Source organism: Arachis ipaensis, chromosome B6 (assembly GCF_059453495.1).
Source record: "Arachis ipaensis isolate K30076 ecotype BB chromosome B6, ASM5945349v1, whole genome shotgun sequence".
Lineage (NCBI taxonomy): Eukaryota > Viridiplantae > Streptophyta > Magnoliopsida > Fabales > Fabaceae > Arachis > Arachis ipaensis.
Window position 1 is genome coordinate 104,460,135 of NC_142441.1, and position 23,999 is coordinate 104,484,133.

At 39.7% G+C, this 23,999-nt stretch overlaps 2 non-coding genes across 2 annotated transcripts; one reads left to right on the forward strand and one right to left on the reverse strand.

Moving 5' to 3' along the window:
* Positions 1–5,556: 5,556 nt before the first annotated feature.
* Positions 5,557–5,664, reverse strand: LOC148562141 (small nucleolar RNA R71). Its single transcript, XR_015887601.1, has one exon. It is a non-coding gene; the product is annotated as a small nucleolar RNA R71 (small nucleolar RNA).
* Positions 5,665–20,011: 14,347 nt separating this feature from the next.
* LOC148562142 (small nucleolar RNA R71) lies at positions 20,012–20,119 on the forward strand. The gene has a single exon (XR_015887738.1). It is a non-coding gene; the product is annotated as a small nucleolar RNA R71 (small nucleolar RNA).
* The last annotated feature ends 3,880 nt before the right edge of the window (positions 20,120–23,999 follow it).

A 23,999-nucleotide genomic window follows, 5' to 3' on the forward strand; every position in this document is an offset into this window, starting at 1 on the left:
CCCTAACCCTAATGGAGTCCACATTTTCCCTTCCAAAAGCCAACCCTAGCTGCACATTATTGATGATAGTAGCAGTAGCAGCCACCCCTTTTTTTCATAAACACACACGGTCCCCTGTGAGAGAAAAGAAGGAGATCCGGAGGGAGAGAGGCCGTAGTCACCACGCCTGCCGCTGCACCACCGTGCCGCCGTGCCACTGTCCAACCCGCCGCGCCTCGCCGCCCTTACCGTCGCGAGGAGAAGTCGCCGTCGTTGTTCTGTGTGGCCGCGCCGTCTTCGCTGTCCTCGGAGATCCACGAGCAGAGGGTGCACGCGCGGGGGTGAAGGACGGCGCTGCTGTCGCCGCCGTTAAAGCCGCCACCAGCTGCGCCGCCATCGTGCCTTGACTCGCCACCGTCGATCTCGTCGCAGGCCACTGCCGCCGGAGCTCATGTCACCGCCGTTGAGCACCATGGAGAACAGAGAGCGTGCTCGATGAGTGAGAAGGGGTGGAGGCTGGGTTTTGTCGCTGTATTGCTACCTCTGCCGTGCCCTGCTGAGGCTTCAAGAGCCGCTGCCATCACTGCTGGAACGGGCTGGAGCTCATCGCGAAAAGAGAGAGGCTAGGGCTGGCACCGTCTTGCCTGGTAAGAACCCGCAACTGCTGCTTCTCTTGTCCTGTTCTGCTTTGTTCTGCTCTCTGTTTAATGGCTGTTCTTGGTGCCTTGCTGCCCGCCAGGGTTGCTGCCATCGATTTGGAGTTGCCATAAAAGTGGCTGTTTCACTTTTAGTATTCATCCTTCTGTGGTTGGAGTTGCTGCGAGTTGGAGCCACTGGAAGAGTGTTGCTGTTGCTGGAACCACCACCAGGACTGCCGCTTTATGGTTCAGTCACTTCTTATTTGCGGTAAGCATTTACGTTCCGGTAACCCCTTTAGTCGCTGTCCTGTTAAACGTTGAGGTGTTGTAGCATTCGTTGTTATGAGAGTTAATCTCGTTTGTTACGTGTTGTGATTAGAGTTGATGTGGTTACTGCAAAAGTGAGCAAAGCTGTGGTTCAAGCTGCTGGTGATTTTGGGATGAGGCGGAAAGGACTCTGTGAGACATTTGGGTTATGGATTTTTCGTTTTGAGGTAGGGGCGCTTTCTTAAAACTATGTCTTATGTATTGGAATTATTACATATGGATACTGGTGCGAGATATTGTGTATTTGGTGATTGTATCTGCCTTATGTATTATTTGATTGACTCGAATGACTATGGATGTCGGTTTGGCTGAATTGTTGTGCGGCTTTGTGAAAGGTAATGTCTGAAGTTGATTCTTTAAAGATTTGAAATATGAGTTTAATCCGTTGAGGATTGGTTTGAATTGAGTCAATTATTTTGATGATGTGAAAGATAGAATACTCTTGAAATTCAGCCTGGATTGCTCTAATTAATTTAGTTTTGATAAATGATTTATTGCTGAACCAATTCTTTAAAGCTTTGGAAATGAGTTAAATCGGTTGATATTGCGTTGATTTTGAAATGGTTTTCTTGAGATATGCCACTGAGGCGACTGTTGGATTTAGCTTGCTTTGAATTGATTTCTGGTTTTGAGCTGTTGAAAAGGAATGAGAAACAGTTTAGTTGGGACCCGAACCGGGTGGCAAAAGTCCAAGTTTTAGGGGAGGTGCTGTCGAAATTTCTACAAAATCCTAGTCTTGTTTAAAAAGTTATTTAAAAAGGATTGGATTTGAGAAGTTGTATTATTTGATTTATTAAGAGAATATTTATGTTTTCAAGCTTAATTTATTTAGTGAACTTTATGCCTTGAGTTTGACTTATTTAGAAATGAACTATTCTTACCGTTTGAATCACTGAAGGAAAGAATGATGCTCTAATATTGATTTCAATATGAAAAGGAGCTTTTAGTGATTTCAAAGGAATCTAGACTTTTGATTGAGTAATTAAGTTTGAGGCATATTGGAAGAGTCAGAAAAATGGGTTCCAAAAAGAAACCTGAAAGTGGTTTGATTCAAATGAACCGGTTTCTTTTCAAATGAGTTGGTTTTTGGACCGGGTTGAAACTTCTGATTTTGTATGGTCGGTTTCATAATAAATTCAGTTTTACTTACTTGAACCGAGAATCTGTGATTTTAAGAGTTTCAATGAATTTTAAGGAATTGATATAAGTTGACCTTCCCTAAAGACTTGAGACTCTGCCGAGAAACTTTTGTTATAAAATCCCATTGTTGGATGGGTGATTTTGAATGTTCCCAAAATGAATCTTTAACTTTCCATGGTTTTGGAAGTTTTGGAAAGAGAATGCCGAGAGTGGTTTTGCTTTAAAAAGGAAACTCACTTTGAGTAAATTTGGCTTTTGAGCCTGAGATGATTTGAGAAATGAGATCTTTAAAGCCAAGGCTGAAAAGAGTTGAAATTTGATTTCAAAGTGAAATGGCTTGAGAAAAGTGATTTATGGCTTTAATGTCGGTTTTATGAATTTAATGATGTTGAATGGTGGAAGTGCTGTTTTGTTGTGGGCCGGAATAGCTGTGTATGATTATGAATATTGGTTGGTTCTAGATTGAACCGTGAGTCAGAATGGCTATGTATGATATTGATTTATGGCTGACTATGAATTTTGAATTTTAAGCCGGATGGCTGAGATGGATGTTGATCCATGGCTGGGACTGAATGAATATATGCTTGAGATACCTGGGCAGTAGCAAGGGTTGTGGTTCGTCCCACTTGCTCCAGGTTAGAGACTGTGACGCCTGGGTAGTAGCGGTAGTAGTGGTGATTCCACTCGCTCCAGGTTGAGCTTTTAAACACCCGCCTGGGTAGTAGCCACAGTAGTGGTTATTCCACTGGCTCTGGGTTGAGTGGGTAGTAGCAATAGGGTTGTAGTTCAAACCCACTTGCTCCGCGATGGGTGTTTCTGTCCATGGTTAGCTACCAGGACGTGTCGGGTTGGCTATATAACCGACAGATGATATCATCAGCCACTAGGGACAGGCATGCATCATATGCATCTATGTGACATTATTTGGGTGTGCATATTATACTTGGTTTGCCTATGTGATTAATTGCTAATTGTTCTACTTGCAATAACTGTTTGTTTGTGTTTGCATATTCCTATTTGTGTTTGCTACTGGGACTCTGTTAGATTGTGGTGATTGGTTGATGGTTGGATTGTTTGGGCCTAGGGCCGTGGTTGAAATGAGATGGACCGATGGTTGATTTTGGTTGTGTTCTGGTTTGGAAAAATATGAAAGGCTATTTTGGTTCAGCACAGATAAACCGTTTTGAAAGGCTCTTGAGTTTTTGAGAATTGAACTGTTCCTCTTTCAGAAAAAGGATTTTAGATTTCTTTTATTTGTAAACCGTTGTCTTTGAAAAGAGGCATAAGACGGTTATTAATCCCTGGTGCGGTTTATCTTCATGTATCCTATTACAGTAATTCCCAAAAACCCTCTACTGAGAACCCTTTCGAGGATGATGTTCTCACCCCCTACATTTTTCCCCTTTCAGGATATGGGCGCAGAAGTTACGAAGAGCTTATTTAATTATTGTTGTGATACTCTGTATTGTTTTAGTTATGGTTTATTGTACCCTCGCCCTTATCTTGATATAATCTGTAAGAGGGATAGGAATTTTATTGATTATTGCTTGTAATATTATTTATATATATGTTTATGTATAAATATGGATGTACTCCTTATGAGTTGTTGTAAGTTGTATGGTATTTATGGATGTACGTTATCGAACGAAAGTATTTTTGGGAGCGGCATTGCGATTTAAAGTTTTAAACAGGCTCATATTTTAGTATTAATTAGTATAAGTGTCGTCGTAATGTCCGAGCTATCAGAGTCGCGCAGCCGGAAGCGTGAGCTTTGGTAGTTAGGGTGTTACAAGCTAAACCTCCACTGTTAAGGTTAGGAGCTCTGTCTATTGTATGGATTGATACTATTATTTTTCTATTTTAATTCATGTACTGATTTTTATTTCAAAAATTATTTTCATTCTTTATCTTATGAATTTGGGTGGAACGAAAGTATGACCCTTGTTCTAATTGAGTTCCTGTATAACTTGGAAAAGCTCTTTACTTGAACAACAACTTGAAAATAATTTCTCCTAAACTTCTAATTATCTGTACTTAACGGGATACGTGACATATAATCCTCTTATATTTAGGTAATTAGGGTTTCTGTGGCATATAAACTATAATTAAACTTCACCCTCTAATGGGAATTAAGTGACCAAGAAATTGGCAGTTGATGAAGGTTGGAGGAGACTAAAATGGTCTAAGGAATTAGGGTTTAGTCACATACAGTTTGCCATGAATTGAATCTTGCATGATTAAAATAGTTAATAAGAAAAGTCAATCCGGAAGATAGATATCTCTGAAACCTTAACTTTTTCTCCGTATATTATTCACCTCAATTTACTGCTTTTTTTCTGATTCACTGATTTACTGTTAATGCTTTTCAACTCTCAAAACACCATTTTTTGTTTGTCTGACTAAGCCAATCACTCAATCATTATTGCTTGATCCATCAATCTTCGTGGGATCGACCCTCATTCACTTGAGGTACTACTTGGTACGACCTGGTACACTTGCCAGTTAGTTTGTCGACTTTAAATTCCGCACCAAGTTTTTGGCGCCGTTGCCGGGGATTGACGGTGATTGACAACTATTAGTTGTTTGATTGCTTAGATTAGGCGCTTTAGCTTTAATTTTATTTAATTTTACACTTTAATTTACGAAAGTTTTAGCTATTATTTTTCCATAATTTCTGAAATTAAGTTTGGTGTTCCCTAGTTATTTTTATTTTAATTTTTCCTATTTATTTTTCTTAATAATTTCGAAATTTTTGTCCTAATTTTACTTACAATTTTTGAATTTTATAGCCTAGTTTATTTAGTATTTTTATTTTATTTCTTTACACAGGTTATCTCACTGGGAATTCTCTACACTATGACGTAGAGAATCCCATTTTTATTGTCTTTTGTCTGTTTATGAGCAGGAAGAGGGACAAAGAACCTCTTATAGATTTTGATCCTGAACCTGAAAAGAATTTGAGGCAGGGTTTGCAATAAGCTAGACTTTACAAGGCTAGTAAAAATCTGAGTGGAACTCTTGAAAGGGAAGCTGCAGAGTCCACCATGGATTAAAATCATGCTGCGAATGCCAATTTAGCAAATCTGAATAAGAATGAGAAACCTAGAAGAGTGCTTGGCTCATACACTACCCTAATGCAGATCTCTATGGAAAAAGCATTGTGGTGCCTCCTATAGCTGCAAACAATTTTGAACTGAAGCGTCAGCTAGTCACTCTTGTGCAACAAAATTGCCAGTATCATGGACTTCCTCATGAAGACCCAAATCAATTTATTTCTAATTTCTTGCAAATTTGTGATACTGTGAAGACCAATAGAGTGAATCCTGAGGTATACAAACTCATGCTCTTCCCATTTACTGTGAGGGATAGAGCAAAGCTGTGGTTAGATTCTCAACCCAAGGAGAGTCTGGATACTTGGGATAAGGTGGTCACTAGATTTCTGACTAAATTTTTTCCACCACAAAAGCTGACTAAGCTAAGGGTGGAGGTTCAGACCTTCAGACAGAAGGATGGTGAGACACTTTATGAAGCCTGGGAGAGATTCAAGCTACTGACTAGGCAATGCCCTCCGGACATGCTTTCTAAGTGGATTCAGCTTGATATCTTTTATGAGGGCTTATATAAAATGCCCAAGATGTGTTTAGATAATTCTGCAGGTAGTTTATTGCACATGAAGAAGACACCAGAGGAGACTACTGAGCTTATTGAGTTGGTTGCTAACAACCAATACTTATATTCATCTAACAGGAATCCTGTGAACTCTGGGACTCCTTAGAAGCGTTATGGAAGCAGAAGCTTTTGATGCTCTTGTTTCTCAGAACAAAATTTTGTCTCAGCAGATGAATTTGCTCACTCAACAATTGAGTGGGATGCAGGTTTCAGCTGTCAACACTCAGACTGCACCACAAGAGGCCCCTTATGACATGACTGGTAGCTCTATGCCAGATGAGAATTATGATTATGCTCAAACTTCTTCTGAACATGTCAATTACATGGGGAATGCTCCTAGAAACCCCAATAATGATCCATACTCTAAGACCTATAATCAGGGGTGGAGAAATCACCCAAATTTTGGGTAGAGAGAGCAACCTCAAAGATCACAGAATTTTAACAATAATTCTCAGAGCGGTTTTCAGCAGAACAATCAGAATAATTTCCATTTTCAGTCTCATCAACAACAACCATCTCAGCAGGCAAATTCTTAGCCCCAGAAGAACACTTATTGGGAAGCATTAATGAATAGTTTTATGCAAAAAACTAGAACTTCCATTAGAAATTTGGAGGTACAAATAGGCCAGTTGAGCAAGCAAATACCTAAGAGACCTCCAAGTACATTTTCTGGTGATACAATGGTGAACCCAAGAGAAGACTGCAAGGCCATCCAATTGAGAAGTGGTAAAGTAGCTGGTTCTGAGACTAAGGTCAATGAAGAGCTAGTTGAAAAAGAAGCTCTAGAGGAGAAGAAAGAAGAGGTCGAGCAAGCCCCTCCTATGCGTGCAGACAACCTATTTCCAGTCTCTCTTGACACTCATCCTACATTGCCAAAGGCTCCTGAGTACAAGTCTAAAATGCCATATCCTTAGAGACTTCAGAAGGCTTCCAAGGACTAGCAATTTTCTAGATTTTTAGAAGTCTTCAAGAAGCTACAAATTAACATTCCTTTTGCTGAGGCTCTTGAACAAATGCCTCTTTATGCTAAATTCATGAAAGAACTACTGACCAACAAGAGGAATTGGAAGGAACAAGAGACAGTGGTGCTAACTAAGGAATGCAATGCTATCATTCAATATAACCTTCCTGAGAAGATGCAGGATCCAGGGAGCTTTGTAATTTCTTGCACCATTGGAGATGTCACTATTCAGAGGGCCTTGTGTGATCTTAGAGCTAGCATCAATCTCATGCCACTTTTATTTATGAAAAAGCTCCAAATTGAGGAGGTAAAACTCACTCGTATTTCTCTTCAACTTGCTGATCTTTCTATTAAATTTTCTGTGGGGGTTGTTGAGGATTTACTTGTGAAAGTATGGCCATTTATTTTTCCTGCTGATTTCGTTATGTTGGATATAGAAGAGGATAAAAAGTCCTCTATTATTCTTGGAAGACCCTTTTTAGCTACAGGTAGAGCTCTGATTGATGTGCAAAAAGGTGAATTAACCCTAAGGGTCAATGAAGAACAGGTGGTCCTTAATGTATTTGAAGCCCTCAAACACCCTACTAATTCTGAAGGGTGTATGAGAATTGATGTTGTTGAACCACTTGTTCAAGAGGTACTAGAAGCTGAGGTACTTGATGATATTCTGGATCCTCTTTTCTGAATATGAATTACTTGAGATTGATGATTCAGCACCCCAGAAAGACATGGTGAGCATGCCTAAAGTGGAGGAAGAAGTCCCCAAGCTTGAGCTCAAGCCCTTGCCTCCTTCTCTAAAATATGTGTTCTTAGGTGAAAATGAGTCATATCCAGTGATTATTAGCTCTTCCTTGAAGCCTGATAAGGAAGAGGCACTTATTACAGTCCTCAGGAGCCATAAAACAGCTCTTGGGTGGATGATAAACCACTATTTTATAGTTTATATTGTGTTTAATTGTGTGGTTTTGTCATGATCCTTACCCACTTATTCATCAATTTAGCATGCATTTAGATTTCCTTCCTAAATTCAGTACATGTTTGAAAATCGCTTCCTAGAGACTTTAATTATTTAATTTTAATTCTCCTTTATTCCATTCGATGCCGTGATCTGTGTGTCAAGTGTTTCAGGCTTTATAAGGCATGAATGAGATGGAGATTGGAGAGGAAGCTAGCAAAAAATGGAAGGAACACAAGAATTTAAGGAGATAACCAGCGAGAAGTGACGCGGTCGCATGGCTCACGTGACCGCGCGAAGGATCGCAAATCACAGTGACGCGACCGCATGGCTTGCGCGGCCGCGCGGATTGGAAAGCGCAAGCGACGCGGTAGCGTGGACGACGCGAACGCGTGGAGAAGAAAAAGCGCAAGCGACGCGTCCGCATGGACGACGCGATCGCGTGACATGTGCGATCTGCATAATCTGCAGAATTTGCTGGGGGCGATTTTTGGACCTTATTTCGGCCCAGTTTTCGGCCCGGAACAGCAGACTAGAGTCAGAGAATATGCAAAAACAACACACACATTCATTCAGTAGTTTTAGATCTAGTTTTTCACTCTCTTAGGTTTTTCTCTCTAGTTTTGAGAATTTTAATTTTCAATAGGTCTTAGCATTGGAACATTGAGAAGAGTTATTTTCTCATCAAGACTTCATCATTCTAGTTTGTTTTCTTAACTTGGTTTTATTCTTCCATATTCTTTGTTTTGTTCAATTTTATTATTCAGATACTTTTATGATTATTTAATGCAAGGATTATTTCTTTTTAATTCAATTTCAATTCCAATAATCATGTCTTCTTTTAATTCCCTTTTATGTGTTATGGGTTTATTATTTACAATGCGTGAGTAGTTTCATTACTTGATGGGAAATTGATTGAAAAGGAACTCTTGAGTGGGAAGGATTGAAAGAAAATTTGTAATTGGGTTAATTGTTGAATTGCTATCCTATCACCAACGTCAATCCCTTGAACTAAGTGGGTTGTAACTCGTGAACGGATCTAGTAATCCAACTTGTTTGACTTTTCCTTACCTAGTAAAGGATAACTAAACAGAGTAACCGTTAATTATAAATCCATCTAAAATATCATTCCATCAATGATAGAGATTCTAACTAATCAATTCCCAGTCAAGGTTTTTATTCATATCATTTAATTTTCCTCAGTTTACATTCCAATTTACTTACCTCAACTTCTTCGAACCTCTGATTAATAAGATAGCACCCTTCTCTGTAACTCGTTGGGAGATGACCTGGGACTTAAAACTCCCAGTAATTTTGATTTAAACTCTTTGTGACACATTTCTAAATTGATAGGCAGATTTTCGGTGAATTAAGAACTATACTTGCAACGTATCAATTTTAATAATTTTTTAATTCATCAGCTTCTGCTTCCCATCAATTTTTGGCGCCATTGCCGGGGAGTTGCAATAGAGTGCTAATTTTATTAATTAGAATTTATTTATTTGCATTTTATTTAATTTTTCTACTATGAGCTGCATGTTTCTTCCATCAAATGACGCGTTCACTTCCTGATCCGCGCTTGCTAATATTCGATCCTGAAATTGAAAGGACTATTTCACGAATAAGGCGAGAACAGCATAGGTTAGCCCGCTCTGAGGGCGGATCTGAAAGTGAATCTGAGGAAGAAACCAGCCCCGTTCTACTGACTCGGTTGTTTTACATGCAGAAAACATGGCAGCTAGAAGAGTTACCATTCAGGAGGAAGGAGCTCCTGATTTTACAATGCAACCATTTCAAGCGCATCATCCAGCCGTAGCTACAGATTTTGAAATAAAGACTGCACTGTTAAATTTAATGCCCAAGTTTCATGGCCTACCTGCTCAAGAGCCTATCAAGCACTTGAGAGATTTCCAGGCAGCCTGTTCTACTGTCAAGCGTGACGGCACTGATGAAACTTCAATTCTGCTGAAAGCTTTTCCATTTTCTCTTGAGGGAAAAACAAGAGAGTGGTACTACACTCAACCTCTAGCAAATGTATCCAACTGGGATACACTCAGAAAGGAGTTTCTGGAGAAATTCTTTCCATCTGAAGTTACTGATAAACTGAGGAAGGATATCTCTACGATTGTTCAGGATGACAATGAGACTCTCTTCGAATACTGGGAGCGCTTCAATAATCTTCTGGAAGCATGCCCCCACCACATGATTGACAAGATCGTGCTACTCAGCTATATCACACAAGGTATGAGGCCCCAAGATAAGACCACATTGGAAAGTGCCAGCAATGGGTCTATGAAGAAGTACAAGACCACTGATGAAGCTTGGCAATTGATCAGTGATTTAGCTGAATCTACTCGGAACCACAGACAGAAGCAAGGCCGTTCAAAAGCCGTTGCAGAAGTATCTTCTGGCAGAGAGACTGCTGCTCTAACTCAAAGCATCTGTGAGATGACCAACCTGCTGAAGCAAATGCAGTTGAATCAACAAGCTCAGCAAACTCAACCGCAGCAAAACCAACAACTAGTCCCACAAAGAATTTGCGAAATTTGTGCTGATTACAGCCATTACACTGATGAATGCCCGCAACTCCAACAAGAAGACAACATGGTGGCATCCACTCACAACTTCTATGACTGCCCCAACCAAGGGTACAATCAATGTGGAAATAATAACCATGGATGGCAGGACAATTCAAACCAGAATTGGAGGGACAACAATAACAGGGGAGGTAGAGATAATCGGGGAAATCAGAGGTGGAATAATAATAACAACAGGCAGCAAAATCAACCTTACCGAGCACCTCACCTGAGGCAAAACCAAGGACCACCGAACAATCAGCAGCAAACCTCTCAATTTACTCATTCTTCTGTATCTTCTAATGAAGATTTATTACAAGCTTTTGAGAAAAGACAACTGGCCATGGAAAGTACCATCGTGAACAGTATTAACGCTAGTCTGAATGGTCTCACCTCTACTCTGCAAGCTTTTATGACACAGCTTGGTTCAGCACAAAATTCCAGTAACCAACCTTCAAGCACCACTAGAATCCCCTCTCAACCATTACCCAATCCAAAGGGAGGCATTAATGCCATCACCCTGAGGTCTGGAACTACACTACAGGAGAGGAATCAGGAGGAACCAAGCTCACCAGAATATGCCTCAACTGAAGAGGTGGTGGAAATCGAAAATGTTGAAGAGAAAGAGGATATACAGGACATAGCTGAAGAAGAGATAGCTCAACCACAAGAAGAAGCACCAAAAGGCGCAGGCACCACGGAAACCACTGTTCCCATTCCATTTCCACAGCTTGCAAGGAAGCCCAGGAAGCAGCTGGAACCTGATCCTAAAATGGTAGAGATATTCAAAAAGGTCGAGGTAACTGTCCCCCTTTTTGATGTTATTCAGCAGGTACCTAAATATGTAAAGTTTCTAAAAGACTTATGTATCCATAAAGACAAGATTAATGAATTAGAAACTATTCCTTTAGGTAGTTCTATATCTGCTTTAATGGGAGGATTACCTGAAAAATGTAGTGATCCAGGTCCTTGCATAGTTAGTTGTACTATTGGTGGTGTAGTAATTTATGATTGCATGTGTGATTTAGGAGCATGTGTCAGTATAATGCCTTTGTCCATATATGATGTTTTGAGGCTCCCTCCCTTAAAAAGGTCGGCAGCTCATTTTGTGTTAGCAGATAAAAGCATTATTACAGTGGCTGGAGTTGCTGAAGATGTTTTGGTGAACATTAAAGGGCTCACATTTCCCACTGATTTTTATATCTTGGAGATGTCCCATAATGATTCAGATAAGCCATCATCGATCCTACTTGGAAGACCATTCCTGAAGACATCAAAATTCAAATTGGATGCTTTTTCAGGAACATACTCCTTTGAAATAGATGGCCGCATAGTGATCTTCAATCTGAATGGAGTCATTAACAACCCCCCAGAAGATCGTTCTATCTTCCAGTGTGATGTCATAGACGAAAGTGTGGCTGAAGTTCAAAAAGAAGAGTTTGAAGAGAGGCACACTGGACAAGGTCCGAGTGTGGGGACCCTCTTAACTGACAGTGAGGGCACTTCGCCATTTTCACGAGCTCTAGATAATCCAGAGCCTGCCCATGATCAAAATTTAGAATTGAAACCTCTTCCTCCACATCTCAAATATGCTTATCTTGAGGATGAGCAGAAGCTTCCGGTTATTATTGCAAGAGAACTGACTCCTCAACAAGAAGAGCAGCTACTTAATGTGCTGAGGAAGCATAAGAAGGCAATTGGGTAGAGCTTGGCAGACATAGTGGGAATCAACCCACAAGTATGCGAGCACAGAATATTTTTAGAAGAGGGAGCAAGACCTGTCTGTCAACCCCAGAGAAGATTGAATCCCACCATCTTGGAAGTTGTCAAGAAGGAGGTGACCAGACTATTGGAGGCCGGTATCATATATCCCATTTCAGACAGTGAATGGATAAGCCCAGTACAAGTGGTGCCCAAGAAGTCTGGAGTCACTACAGTGAAGAATGAGCATGGAGAGCTCATAGCAACTAGAGTTCAGAATGCTTGGAGAGTCTGCATTGATTACAGGCGTCTCAACCAAGCTACCCGTAAGGATCACTACCCACTTCCATTCATTGATCAAATGCTGGATCGCCTGTCAGGTAAATCACATTATTGCTTTCTAGATGGTTACACAGGTTATTTCCAGATTCATATAGCTCCTGAGGATCAGGAAAAGACTACTTTTACATGTCCTTTTGGGACTTATGCTTATAAGAGAATGCCCTTTGGCTTATGCAATGCACCAGCTACTTTCCAAAGGTGCATGATGAGTCTTTTTTCTGATCTTACTGAGGACTGTATGGAAGTTTTTATGGACGATTTTAGCGTTTATGGTGATTCTTTTACCCTTTGCTTAGAGGGATTATCTAGAGTATTAGATAGATGTTTTAATACAAACCTTGTATTGAATTTCGAAAAATGCCACTTTATGGTAAAACAAGGGATTGTATTAGGACATGTGGTATCTAATAATGGCATTTCTGTAGACCCAGCAAAGGTGAATGTTATTTCTAGTTTACCTTACCCCTCTTCTGTGAGGGAAGTCCGTTCGTTCCTTGGCCATACAGGTTTCTACAGGAGATTTATTAAAGACTTTAGTAAGGTGGCACTTCCCTTATCCAGATTACTACAGAAGGACATTGAGTTCGAGTTCAGTGAAGATTGCAAACAAGTATTTGATAAGCTGAAGACTGCTCTAACTCAAGCCCCAATTGTGAGAGGACCCGACTGGAGCCAGCCGTTTGAAATCATGTGCGATGCTTCCAACCATGCAGTAGGAGTAGCGCTGGCTCAGCGTGAAGGTAAGGATCCTTTTGTTATTGCCTATGCATCTAAGACTTTAGACACTGCCCAGTCCAATTATACTACTACTGAGAAAGAACTTCTTGCTATTGTTTTTGCTCTGGATAAATTTCGGGCCTATTTACTTGGTACCAAAGTAGTAGTGTATTCAGACCATGCAGCTCTAAAGTATCTATTAGCTAAAAAGGAGTCCAAACCAAGGCTTATACGTTGGATACTACTGCTACAAGAATTTAATTTAGAAATAAAGGATAGGAGTGGTAATCAGAATTTAGTAGCAGACCACTTGAGTCGCCTTGAACATATTAAGGATGATTCTACTCCTATAGATGATAATTTTCCTTTTGATAACCTACAAGTAGTATCTGAGGTAGTCCCTTGGTATGCACCTGTTGCTAATTATTTAGTTAGCCGCACATTTCCTCCACATTTTTCTAAACATCAAAGAGACAAGCTGAAAAGTGAGTCTAAATATTACATATGGGATGACCCATATTTATGGAGATGTGGCGCTGACCAGATAATTAGACGTTGTGTGCCTCAATCAGAATTCTAGTCCATTTTAGAGGCCTGTCACTCATCTGAGAGTGGAGGACATTTTGGCCATCAACGAACAGCTAGAAAGATCTTAGACTGTGGATTCTGGTGGCCTACTCTTTTTAGAGATGCTGCTGAGTTTTGCAAATCTTGTATCCCATGCCAGAAATTTGGTAATATATCAAGGAGGGATGAGATGCCTCAACACTATATGCTTTTCTGTGAAATTTTTGATGTATGGGGCATTGACTTCATGGGTCCATTTCCAAATTCTAGTGGATATTTTTATATATTGTTAGCTGTGGATTATGTTTCCAAATGGGTGGAAGCAATCCCTACCCTCACTGACGATGCTAACACTGTTGTTTCCTTTGTGAGAAACCACATTATATGCCGTTTTGGATCACCACGAGCGATCGTGAGCGATCAAGGCACCCATTTTTGTAACAGGAGACTAACATGATTGATGAAGAAGCATGGGATAATCCATAAAGTTGCAACAGCTTACCATCCCCAAACTAATGGGCAAGCCGAGGTGTCGAATAGAGAAATTAAGCGTATCTTGCAAAAGATAGTGAAGCCTCATAGAAAAGACTAGAGCACCAGGCTACAAGATGCACTGTGGGCATATAGAACAGTATACAAGACACCCATTGGGATGAGTCCCTTTCGCTTAGTTTATGGAAAAGCTTGCCATCTCCCACTTGAAATCGAACATAGAGCCTTCTGGGCAGTTAAAGAGTGCAACATGGAAATTGAGAAGGCCGGAGCTGAAAGGAAGTTGCAACTGTGGTGCGCAGAAATTGTGATTACACTTTGATTATGTAAAATTCATTGCTCTTTCTTTCCCTGGTAATGGCGCCAAAAATATGATGCCAATACCATGGTTCACAACTTCGCACAACTAACCAGCAAGTGCACTGGGTCGTCCAAGTAATACCTTATGTGAGTAAGGGTCGAATCCCACGGAGATTGTTGGCTTGAAGCAAGCTATGGTCATCTTGTAAATCTCAGTTAGGCGGATATAAAATAGTTATGGAGTTTTCGAAAAATGATTAATAAAATAAGGATAGAAATACTTATGTAAATCATTGGTGAGAATTTCAGATAAGCGTATGGAGATGCATTCGTTCCTCTGAACCTCTGCTTTCCTGCTGTCTTCATCCAATCAATCTTACTCCTTTCTATGGCTGGCTTTATGTAAGGATGTCACCGGTGCCAATGGCTACTTTCGATCTTTCTCAGAAAAATGGTCCAAATGCTCTGTCACAACACGGCTAATCGTCTGGAGGCATCACTCTTGTTGTTGGTTGCATCCTATTCCTCTCTGTGAAAATGGTCCGATGCGCTGTCACTGCATGGCTAATCATCTTGGAGGTTCTCGATTGTACTGGAATAGGATTTACTATCCTTTTGCGTCTGTCACTATGCCCAGCACTCGCGAGGTTGGAGTTCGTCACAGTCAATCAATCCCAGAGTCCTACTCGGAATACCACGGACAAGGTTTAGACTTTCCGGACTCTCATGAATGCCGCCATCAATCTAGCTTATACCACGAAGATTCTGATTATGAGATCTAAGAGATACTCATTCAATCTAATGTAGAACGGAAGTGGTTGTCAGGCACGCGTTCATAGGGAATGATGATGATTGTCACGTTCATCACATTTAGGTTGAAGTGCGAATGAATATCTTAGAAGCGAAATAAGATGAATTGAATAGAAAACAGTAGTACTCTGCATTAATCTTTGAGGAACAGCAGAGCTCCACACCTTAATCTATGGAGTGTAGAAACTCTACCGTTGAAAATACATAAGTGAAAGGTCCAGGCATGGCCGAATGGCCAGCCCCCTAAACGTGATCAATAGTCTCCTAAGATGAACAATGGATTAAAACTGAGACCAAAGATGTCTAATACAATAGTAAAAGGTCCTATTTATAATAAACTAGCTACTAGGGTTTACAGAAGTAAGTAATTGATGCATAAATCCACTTCCGGGGCCCACGTGGTGTGTGCTTGGGCTGAGATTGAAGTCTACACGTGGAGAGGTCATTCTTGGAGTTGAACGCCAGCTTTTGTGCCAGTTTGGGCATTGAACTCCACTTTGCAACTTGTTTCTAGCGCTGGACGCCAGAATTGGGCAGAGAGCTGGCGTTGAACGCCAGTTTGCGTCATCTAAGCTTGGGCAAAGTATGGACTATTATATATTGCTGGAAATCCCTGGATGTCTACTTTTCAACGCAATTAGAAGCGCACCATTTTGAGTTCTGTAGCTCCATAAAATCCATTTTGAGTGCAGGCAGGTCAGAATCCAACATCATCAGCAGTCCTTCTTCAACCTCTGAATCAAATTTTTGCTCAAGTCCCTCAATTTCAGCCAGAAAATACCTGAAATCACAAAAAAACACACAAACTCATAGTAAAGTCCAAAAATGTGAATTTAACATAAAAACTAATGAAAACATCCCTAAAAGTAACTAGATTCTACTAAAAACCTACTAAAAACAATGCCAAAAAGCGTATAAATTATCCGCTTATCACAACACCAAACTTAAATTGTTGCTTGTCCCCAAGCAACTAAAAATCAAATAGGATAAAAAGAAGAGAATATACTATAAATTCCAAACTATCAATGAAACATAGCTCCAATCAGATGAGCGGGACTTGTAGCTTTTTGCCTCTTGAATAGTTTTGGCATCTCACTTTATCCATTGAAGTTCAGAATGATTGCCTTCTATAGGAACTCAGAGTTCAGATAGTGTTATTGATTCTCCTAGTTCAGTATGATGATTCTTGAACACAACTATTTTATGAGTCTTGGCCGTGGCCCTAAGCACTTTGTTTTCCAGTATTACCACCGGATACATAAATGCCACAGACACATAATTGGGTGAACCTTTTCAGATTGTGACTCAGCTTTGCTAAAGTCCCCAATTAGAGGTGTCCAGGGTTCTTAAGCACACTCTTTTTTTTTTTGCTTTGGACCTTGACTTTAACCGCTCAGTCTCAAGTTTTCACTTGACACCTACACGCCACAAGCACATGGTTAGGGACAGCTTGGTTTAGCCGCTTAGACTAGGATTTTATTCCTTTAGGCCCTCCTATCCACTGATGCTCAAAGCCTTGGGATCCTTTTTATTTTCCCTTGCCTTTTGGTTTTAAGGGTTATTGGCTTTTTGCTCTTGCCTCTTGGTTTTAAGAGCTTTGGCTTTTTCTGCTTACTTTTTCTTTTTCTTTCTATTTTTTTTCGCCTATTCTCTTTTTTTTTCTGCAAGCTTTGTTCTTTGCTGCTTTTTCTTGCTTCAAGAATCATTTTTATGATTTTTTAGATTATCAAATAACATGTCTCCTTGTCATCATTCTTTCAAGAGCCAACATATTTAACATTCTTAAACAACAACTTCAAAAGACATATGCACTGTTCAAGCATTCATTCAGAAAACAAAAAGCATTGTCACCACATCAATATAATTAAACTAAGTTCAAGGATAAATTCAAAACTCATGTACTTCTTGTTCTTTTAAATTAAAACATTTTTCATTTAAGAGAGGTGATGGATTCATAGGACATTCATAACTTTAAGGCAAAGTTACTAACTACTAATGATCATGTAATGAAGACACAAACATAGATAAGCATTTAACATAGAAAACGAAAAACAGAGAAAGTGAGAACAAGGAATGAGTCCACCTTAGTGATGGTGGCGTTTCCTTCTTGAGGAACCAATGATGTCCTTGAGCTCTTCTATGTCTCTTCCTTGTCTTTGTTGCTCCTCCCTCATTGCTTTTTGATCTTCTCTAATTTCATGAAGGATGATGGAGTGCTTTTGGTGTTCCACCCTTAATTGTCCCATGTTGGAACTTAATTCTCCTAGGGAGGTATTGATTTGCTCCCAATAGTTTTGTGGAGGGAAGTGCATCCCTTGAGGTATCTCAGGGATCTCTTGATTTGCAGCCACATGTTCTACCACTGAGCTATAGACCCTTGAGATGAATCTTTCCATCTCCCATGACTCGGAGGTGGAAGCCTTTGTCTTCCCTTCCCCTTTTCTAGAGGTTTCTCCGGTCTTAGGTGCCATCAATAGTAATGGAAAAACAAAAAGCTTATGCTTTTACCACACCAAACTTAGAATGTTGCTCGCCTTCGAGCAAAAGAAGAAAGAATAGAAGAAGAAGAAGATATGGAGGAGATGGAGGGATGTGTGTATGGATGTGAGTGGTGAATAGAAAACAGAAGGGATGACCATGAATGGAGAGGGAGAGGGTGAGGTGGGTGGGGATCCTGTGAGATTCACAGATCCTGAGATGATCCTGTGGTGTCCACAGATCCTGAGGTGTCAAGGATTTACATCCCTGCACCCAATTAGGCATGCAAAATGCCCTTGAACACAACTCTGGGCGTTCAGCGCCAGATTGGTGCTTGTTCTGGGCGTTGAACGCCCATTTGTGGCCCATTTCTGGCGTTGAACGCTAGAACCATGCTTGTTCTGGGCGTTCAGTGCCAGCTCTTCTCCAGGGTGCATTTCTGGCATTCAAACGCCCAGATGCTGCCCATTTCTGGCGTTCAGTGCCAGAACCATGCTCTGTTCTGGCGTTGAACCCCCAAAACATGCTTCTTACTGGCGTTTAAACGCCAGTAAGGTCTTCCTCCAGGGTGTGATTTTTCTTCTACTGTTTTTGATTCCGTTTTCAATTTTTATATTTATTTTGTGACTCCACATGATCATGAACCTAATAAAACATGAAAAACAATGAAAATTAGATAAATAAACATTGGGTTGCCTCCCAACAAGCGCTTCTTTAATGTCAATAGCTTGACAGTGGGCTCTCATGGAGCCTCACAGATGTGCAGAGCTTTGTTGAGACCTCCCAACACCAAACTTAGAGTTTGACAGTGGGGGCTCTAGTTGACTCTGTTTTGAGAGAAGCTTTTCATGCTTCCTCTCCATGGTTGCAGAGGAAGATCCTTGAGTTTTGAACACAAGGGAGTCCTCATTCCATTGAAGGACTAGTTCACCTCTGTCAACATCAATCACAGCTCTTGCTGTGGCTAGGAAGGGTCTTCCAAGGATGATGTATTCATCATCATTCTTCCCAGTATCCAGGACTATGAAATCAGCAGGGATGTAAAGGCTTTCAACCTTTACTAACACGTCCTCTACTTGTCCATAAGCCTGTTTTCTTGAATTATCTGCCATCTCTAATGAGATTTTAGCAGCTTGCACCCCAAAGATTCCCAGTTTCTCTATTACAGAGAGGGGCATGAGGTTTATTCCTGAAGAGCCTTAAAGATCATGGTGCCTATGGTACAAGGTATTATGAACTTTCCAGGATCCTGTCTCTTTTGAGGCAATGTCAGTTGATCCAGATCACTTAGTTCATTGGTGAACAAGGGAGGTTCATCTTCCCAAGTTTCAATACCAAATAATTTGGCATTCAGCTTCATGATTGCACCAAGAAACTTGGCAGTTTGCTCTTCAGTAACATCCTCATTCTCTTCAGAAGAGGAATACTCATCAGAGCTCATGAATGGCATAAGGAGGTTCAATGGAATCTCTATGGTCTCTAGATGAGTCTCAGATTCCTTTGGTTCCTCAGAGGGAAACTCCTTATTGATCACTGGACGTCCCAGGAGGTCTTCCCCCTTGGGATTCACGTCCTCCTCTCCCTCTTTGGGTTCGGCCATTATGGTTATGTCAATGGCCTTGCACTCTCCTTTTGGATTCTCTTCTGTATTGCTTGGGAGAGTACTAGGAGGGATTTCAGTGATCCTTTTACTCAACTGGCTCACTTGTGCTTCCAAATTTCTAATGGAAGACCTTGTTTCATTCATGAAACTCACAGTGGCCTTAGATAGATCAGAGACTAAGTTTGCTAAGCTAGATGGGTTCTGCTAAGAATTCTCTGTCTATTGCTGAGTGGATGATGGAAAAGGCTTGCTATTGCTAAACCTGTTTCTTCCACCATTATTAAAGCCTTGTTGAGGCTTTTGATCCTTTCATGAGAAATTTGGATGATTTCTCCATGATGAGTTATAGGTGTTTCCATAAGGTTCACCTAAGTAATTCACCTCTGCTATTACAGGGTTCTCAGGATCATAAGCTTCTTCTTCAGAAGACGCCTCTTGAGTACTGTTGGATGCAGCTTGCATTCCATTCAGACTCTGAGAAATCATATTGACTTGCTGAGTCAATATTTTGTTCTGAGCCAATATGGCATTCAGAGTATCAACCTCAAGAACTCCCTTCTTCATAGGCGTCCCATTATTCATAGGATTCCTTTCAGAAGTGTACATGAACTGGTTATTTGCAACCATGTCAATGAGTTCTTGAGCTTCTGCAGGCGTTTTCTTTAGGTGAATGGATCCACCTGCAGAGGTATCCAATGACATCTTAGATAACTCAGACAGACCATCATAGAATATATCCAGGATGGTCCATTCTGAAAGCATGTCAGAAGGACACTTTTTGGTCAACTGTTTGTATCTTTCCCAAGCTTCATAGAGGGATTCACCTTCTTTCTGTCTGAAGGTTTGAACATCCACTCTAAGCTTGCTCAGCTTTTGAGAAGGAAAGAACTTGGCTAAGAAAGCCGTGACCAGCTTATCCCAAGAGTTCAGGCTGTCTTTGGGTTGAGAGTCCAACCACACTCTAGCTCTGTCTCTTACAGCAAAAGGGAAAAGCATGAGCCTGTAGACTTCAGGATTTACTCCATTAGTCTTAACAGTATCACAGATCTGCAAGAATTCAGTTAAGAACTGAAAAGGATCTTCAGATGGAAGTCCATGAAACTTGCAGTTCTGCTGCATCAGAGAAACTAGCTGAGGTTTCAGCTCAAAGTTGTTTGCTCCAATGGCAGGAATGGAGATGCTTCTTCCATGTAAATTGGAATTAGGTGCAGTAAAGTCACCAAGCATTCTCCTTGCATTATTATTATTTTCGGCTGTCATCTCCTCTTCCTGTTCGAAAATTTCTGAAAGGTTCTCTCTGGATTGTTGTAATTTAGCTTCTCTTAGTTTCCTCTTCAGAGTCCTTTCAGGTTCTGGATCTGCTCCTGCTCCTGCTCATATGAAAAAAGAGAGAACAGAAAAATAATAATAATAGGGGTCCTTTTTACCACAGTATAGAGGTCCCAGTGTGAGTAGAAGAAAAGAAGAAGAAGAAATTCGAACACAGATGGAAGAGGGGGTTCGAATTTGGGTGGGATGAAGTGTTAGTAGATGAATAAATAAATAGAAGGAGATGAGAGAGAAGGAGAATTTTCGAAAATAATTTTTGAAAAAGAGTTAGTGATTTTCGAAAATAGTTTTTGAAAAATGTTAGTAATTTTCGAAAATTAAGAATTAAAAATTGAAATAATTAGTTAATTAAAAAGAAATTTTGAAAAAGGGGGAGATATTTTCGAAAATTAGAGAGAGAGAGAGTTAGTTAGGTAGTTTTGAAAAAGATAAGAAACAAACAAAAAGTTAGTTAGTTAGTTAAAACAAATTTTGAAAAGATAAGAAGTTAGGAAGTTAGAAAAGATATTTTGAAATCAAATTTTTGGAAAAGGTGAGATAAGAAGATATTTTTGAAAAGATATGATAGAAATTAGTTTTTGAAAAAAAGATTTGATTTTTTTAAAAATACAATTAATGACTTGATTCACAAGAAATCACAAGATATGATTCTAAAACTTAAAGTTTGAATCTTTCTTAACAAGCAAGTAACAAACTTGAAATTTTTGAATCAAAACATTAATTGTTATTGTTATTTTCGAAAATTTGATATAAAAATAAGAAAAAGATTTTTGAAAAATATTTTTGGAATTTTCGAAAATAACTAAGAAATTTGAAAAAGATTTGATTTTTGAAAAAGATTTTGAAAAAGATAAGATTTTCAAATTGAAAATTTGATTTGACTCATAAGAAACAACTTGATTTTAAAAATTTTTTAAAAAGTCAATCCAATTTTTGAATTTGATGAGAGAAAAAGGGAAAGATATTTTTTTTATTTTTGAATTTTTTTATGATGAGAGAGAAAAACATGAAAATTATGCAATGCATGAATTTTTTTAGATCAAAACAATGAATGCATGCAAGAATGCTATGAATGTCAAGATGAACACCAAGAACACTATGAAGATCATGATGAACATCAAGAACACATTTTTGAAAAATTTTTAATGCAAAGAAAACATGCAAGACACCAAACTTAGAATTCTTTGATGCTTAGACTCTATGGATGCAAGAATGCATATGAAAAACAAGAAAAGACACAAAACATGCAAATGCAAAGATCAAACAAGAAGACTTACCAAGAACAACTTGAAGATCATGAAGAACACTATGAATGCATGAGAGTTTTCGAAAAATGCAAGATGAGTATGCAATTGACACCAAACTTATAACATGACTCAAGACTCAAACAAGAAACACAAGATATTTTTGATTTTTATGAATTTATAATTTTTTTGTATTTTCTTTTAATGTTTTTCGAAAATCATTTTGAAAAAGAAAAATAAGGATTTCAAAATCTTTAATATGAATTCCAGGAGTCTTATGCTCTTTAGTCTAAAGCTCCAATCAAAGGGTCAGGCATGGCTTAATAGCCAGCCAAGCTTTAGTATGTAACTCAGACATGACACGTCTAACATGCCCTACAGTCGTGGCTTTACAGCCAGACATGCTTTATGAAACACTAGAATTCATTCTTGAAAGTTTTGAAGCCATAGAATAATTTATTTTTGAAAATATTATTTTTATTATTTTTTTTTCGAAAACAAAAGAAAAATTTTTGAAAGATTTTTGAAAAGAAAACAAAAAGAAAATTACCTAATCTGAGCAACAGGATGAACCGTTAGTTGTCCAAACTCAAACAATCCCCGGCAATGGCGCCAAAAACTTGGTGCGCAGAAATTGTGATTACACTTTGATTATGTAAAATTCATCGCTCTTTCTTTCCCTGGTAATGGCGCCAAAAACATGATGCCAATACCATGGTTCATAACTTCGCACAACTAACCAGCAAGTGCACTGGGTCGTCCAAGTAATACCTTACGTGAGTAAGGGTCGAATCCCACGGAGATTGTTGGCTTGAAGCAAGCTATGGTCATCTTGTAAATCTCAGTTAGGCGGATATAAAATAGTTATGGAGTTTTCGAAAAATGATTAATAAAATAAGGATAGAAATACTTATGTAAATCATTGGTGAGAATTTCAGATAAGCGTATGGAGATTCATTCGTTCCTCTAAACCTCTGCTTTCCTGCTGTCTTCATCCAATCAATCTTACTCCTTTCTATGGCTGGCTTTATGTAAGGATGTCACCGGTGCCAATGGCTACTTTCGATCTCTCTCGGGAAAATGGTCCAAATGCTCTGTCACAGCACGGCTAATCGTCTGGAGGCATCACCCTTGTCGTTAGTTGCATCCTATTCCTCTCTGTGAAAATGGTCCGATGCGCTGTCACTGCATGGCTAATCATCTTGGAGGTTCTCGATCGTACTGGAATAGGATTTACTATCCTTTTGCGTCTGTCACTACGCCCAGCACTCGCGAGGTTGGAATTCGTCACAGTCATTCAATCCCAGAGTCCTACTCGGAATACCATAGACAAGGTTTAGACTTTCCGGACTCTCATGAATGCCGCCATCAATCTAGCTTATACCACGAAGATTCTGATTAAGAGATCTAAGAGATACTCATTCAATCTAATGTAGAACAGAAGTGGTTGTCAGGCACGCGTTCATAGGGAATGATGATGATTGTCACGTTCATCACATTCAGGTTGAAGTGCGAATGAATATCTTAGAAGCAAAATAAGATGAATTGAATAGAAAACAGTAGTACTCTGCATTAATCTTTGAGGAACAACAGAGTTCCACACCTTAATCTAGGGAGTGTAGAAACTCTACCGTTGAAAATACATAAGTGAAAGGTCCAGGCATGGCTGAATGGCCAGCCCCCTAAACGTGATCAATAGTCTCCTAAAATGAACAATGGATTAAAACTGAGACCAAAGATGTCTAATACAATAGTAAAAGGTCCTATTTATAATAAACTAGCTACTAGGGTTTACAGAAGTAAGTAATTGATGCATAAATCCACTTCCGGGACCCACGTGGTGTGTGCTTGGGCTGAGCTTGAAGTCTACACATGGAGAGGTCATTCTTGGAGTTGAACGCCAGCTTTTGTGCCAGTTTGGGCGTTGAACTCCACTTTGCAACTTGTTTCTGGCGCTGGACGCCAGAATTGGGCAGAGAGCTGGCGTTGAACGCCGGTTTTCATCGTCTAAAATTGGGCAAAGTATGGACTATTATATATTTCTGGAGGGCCCTGGATGTCTACTTTCCAACGCAATTAGAAGCGCGCCATTTTGAGTTCTGTAGCTCTAGAAAATCCATTTTGAGTGCAGGGAGGTCAGAATCCAACAGCATCAGCAGTCCTTCTTCAAC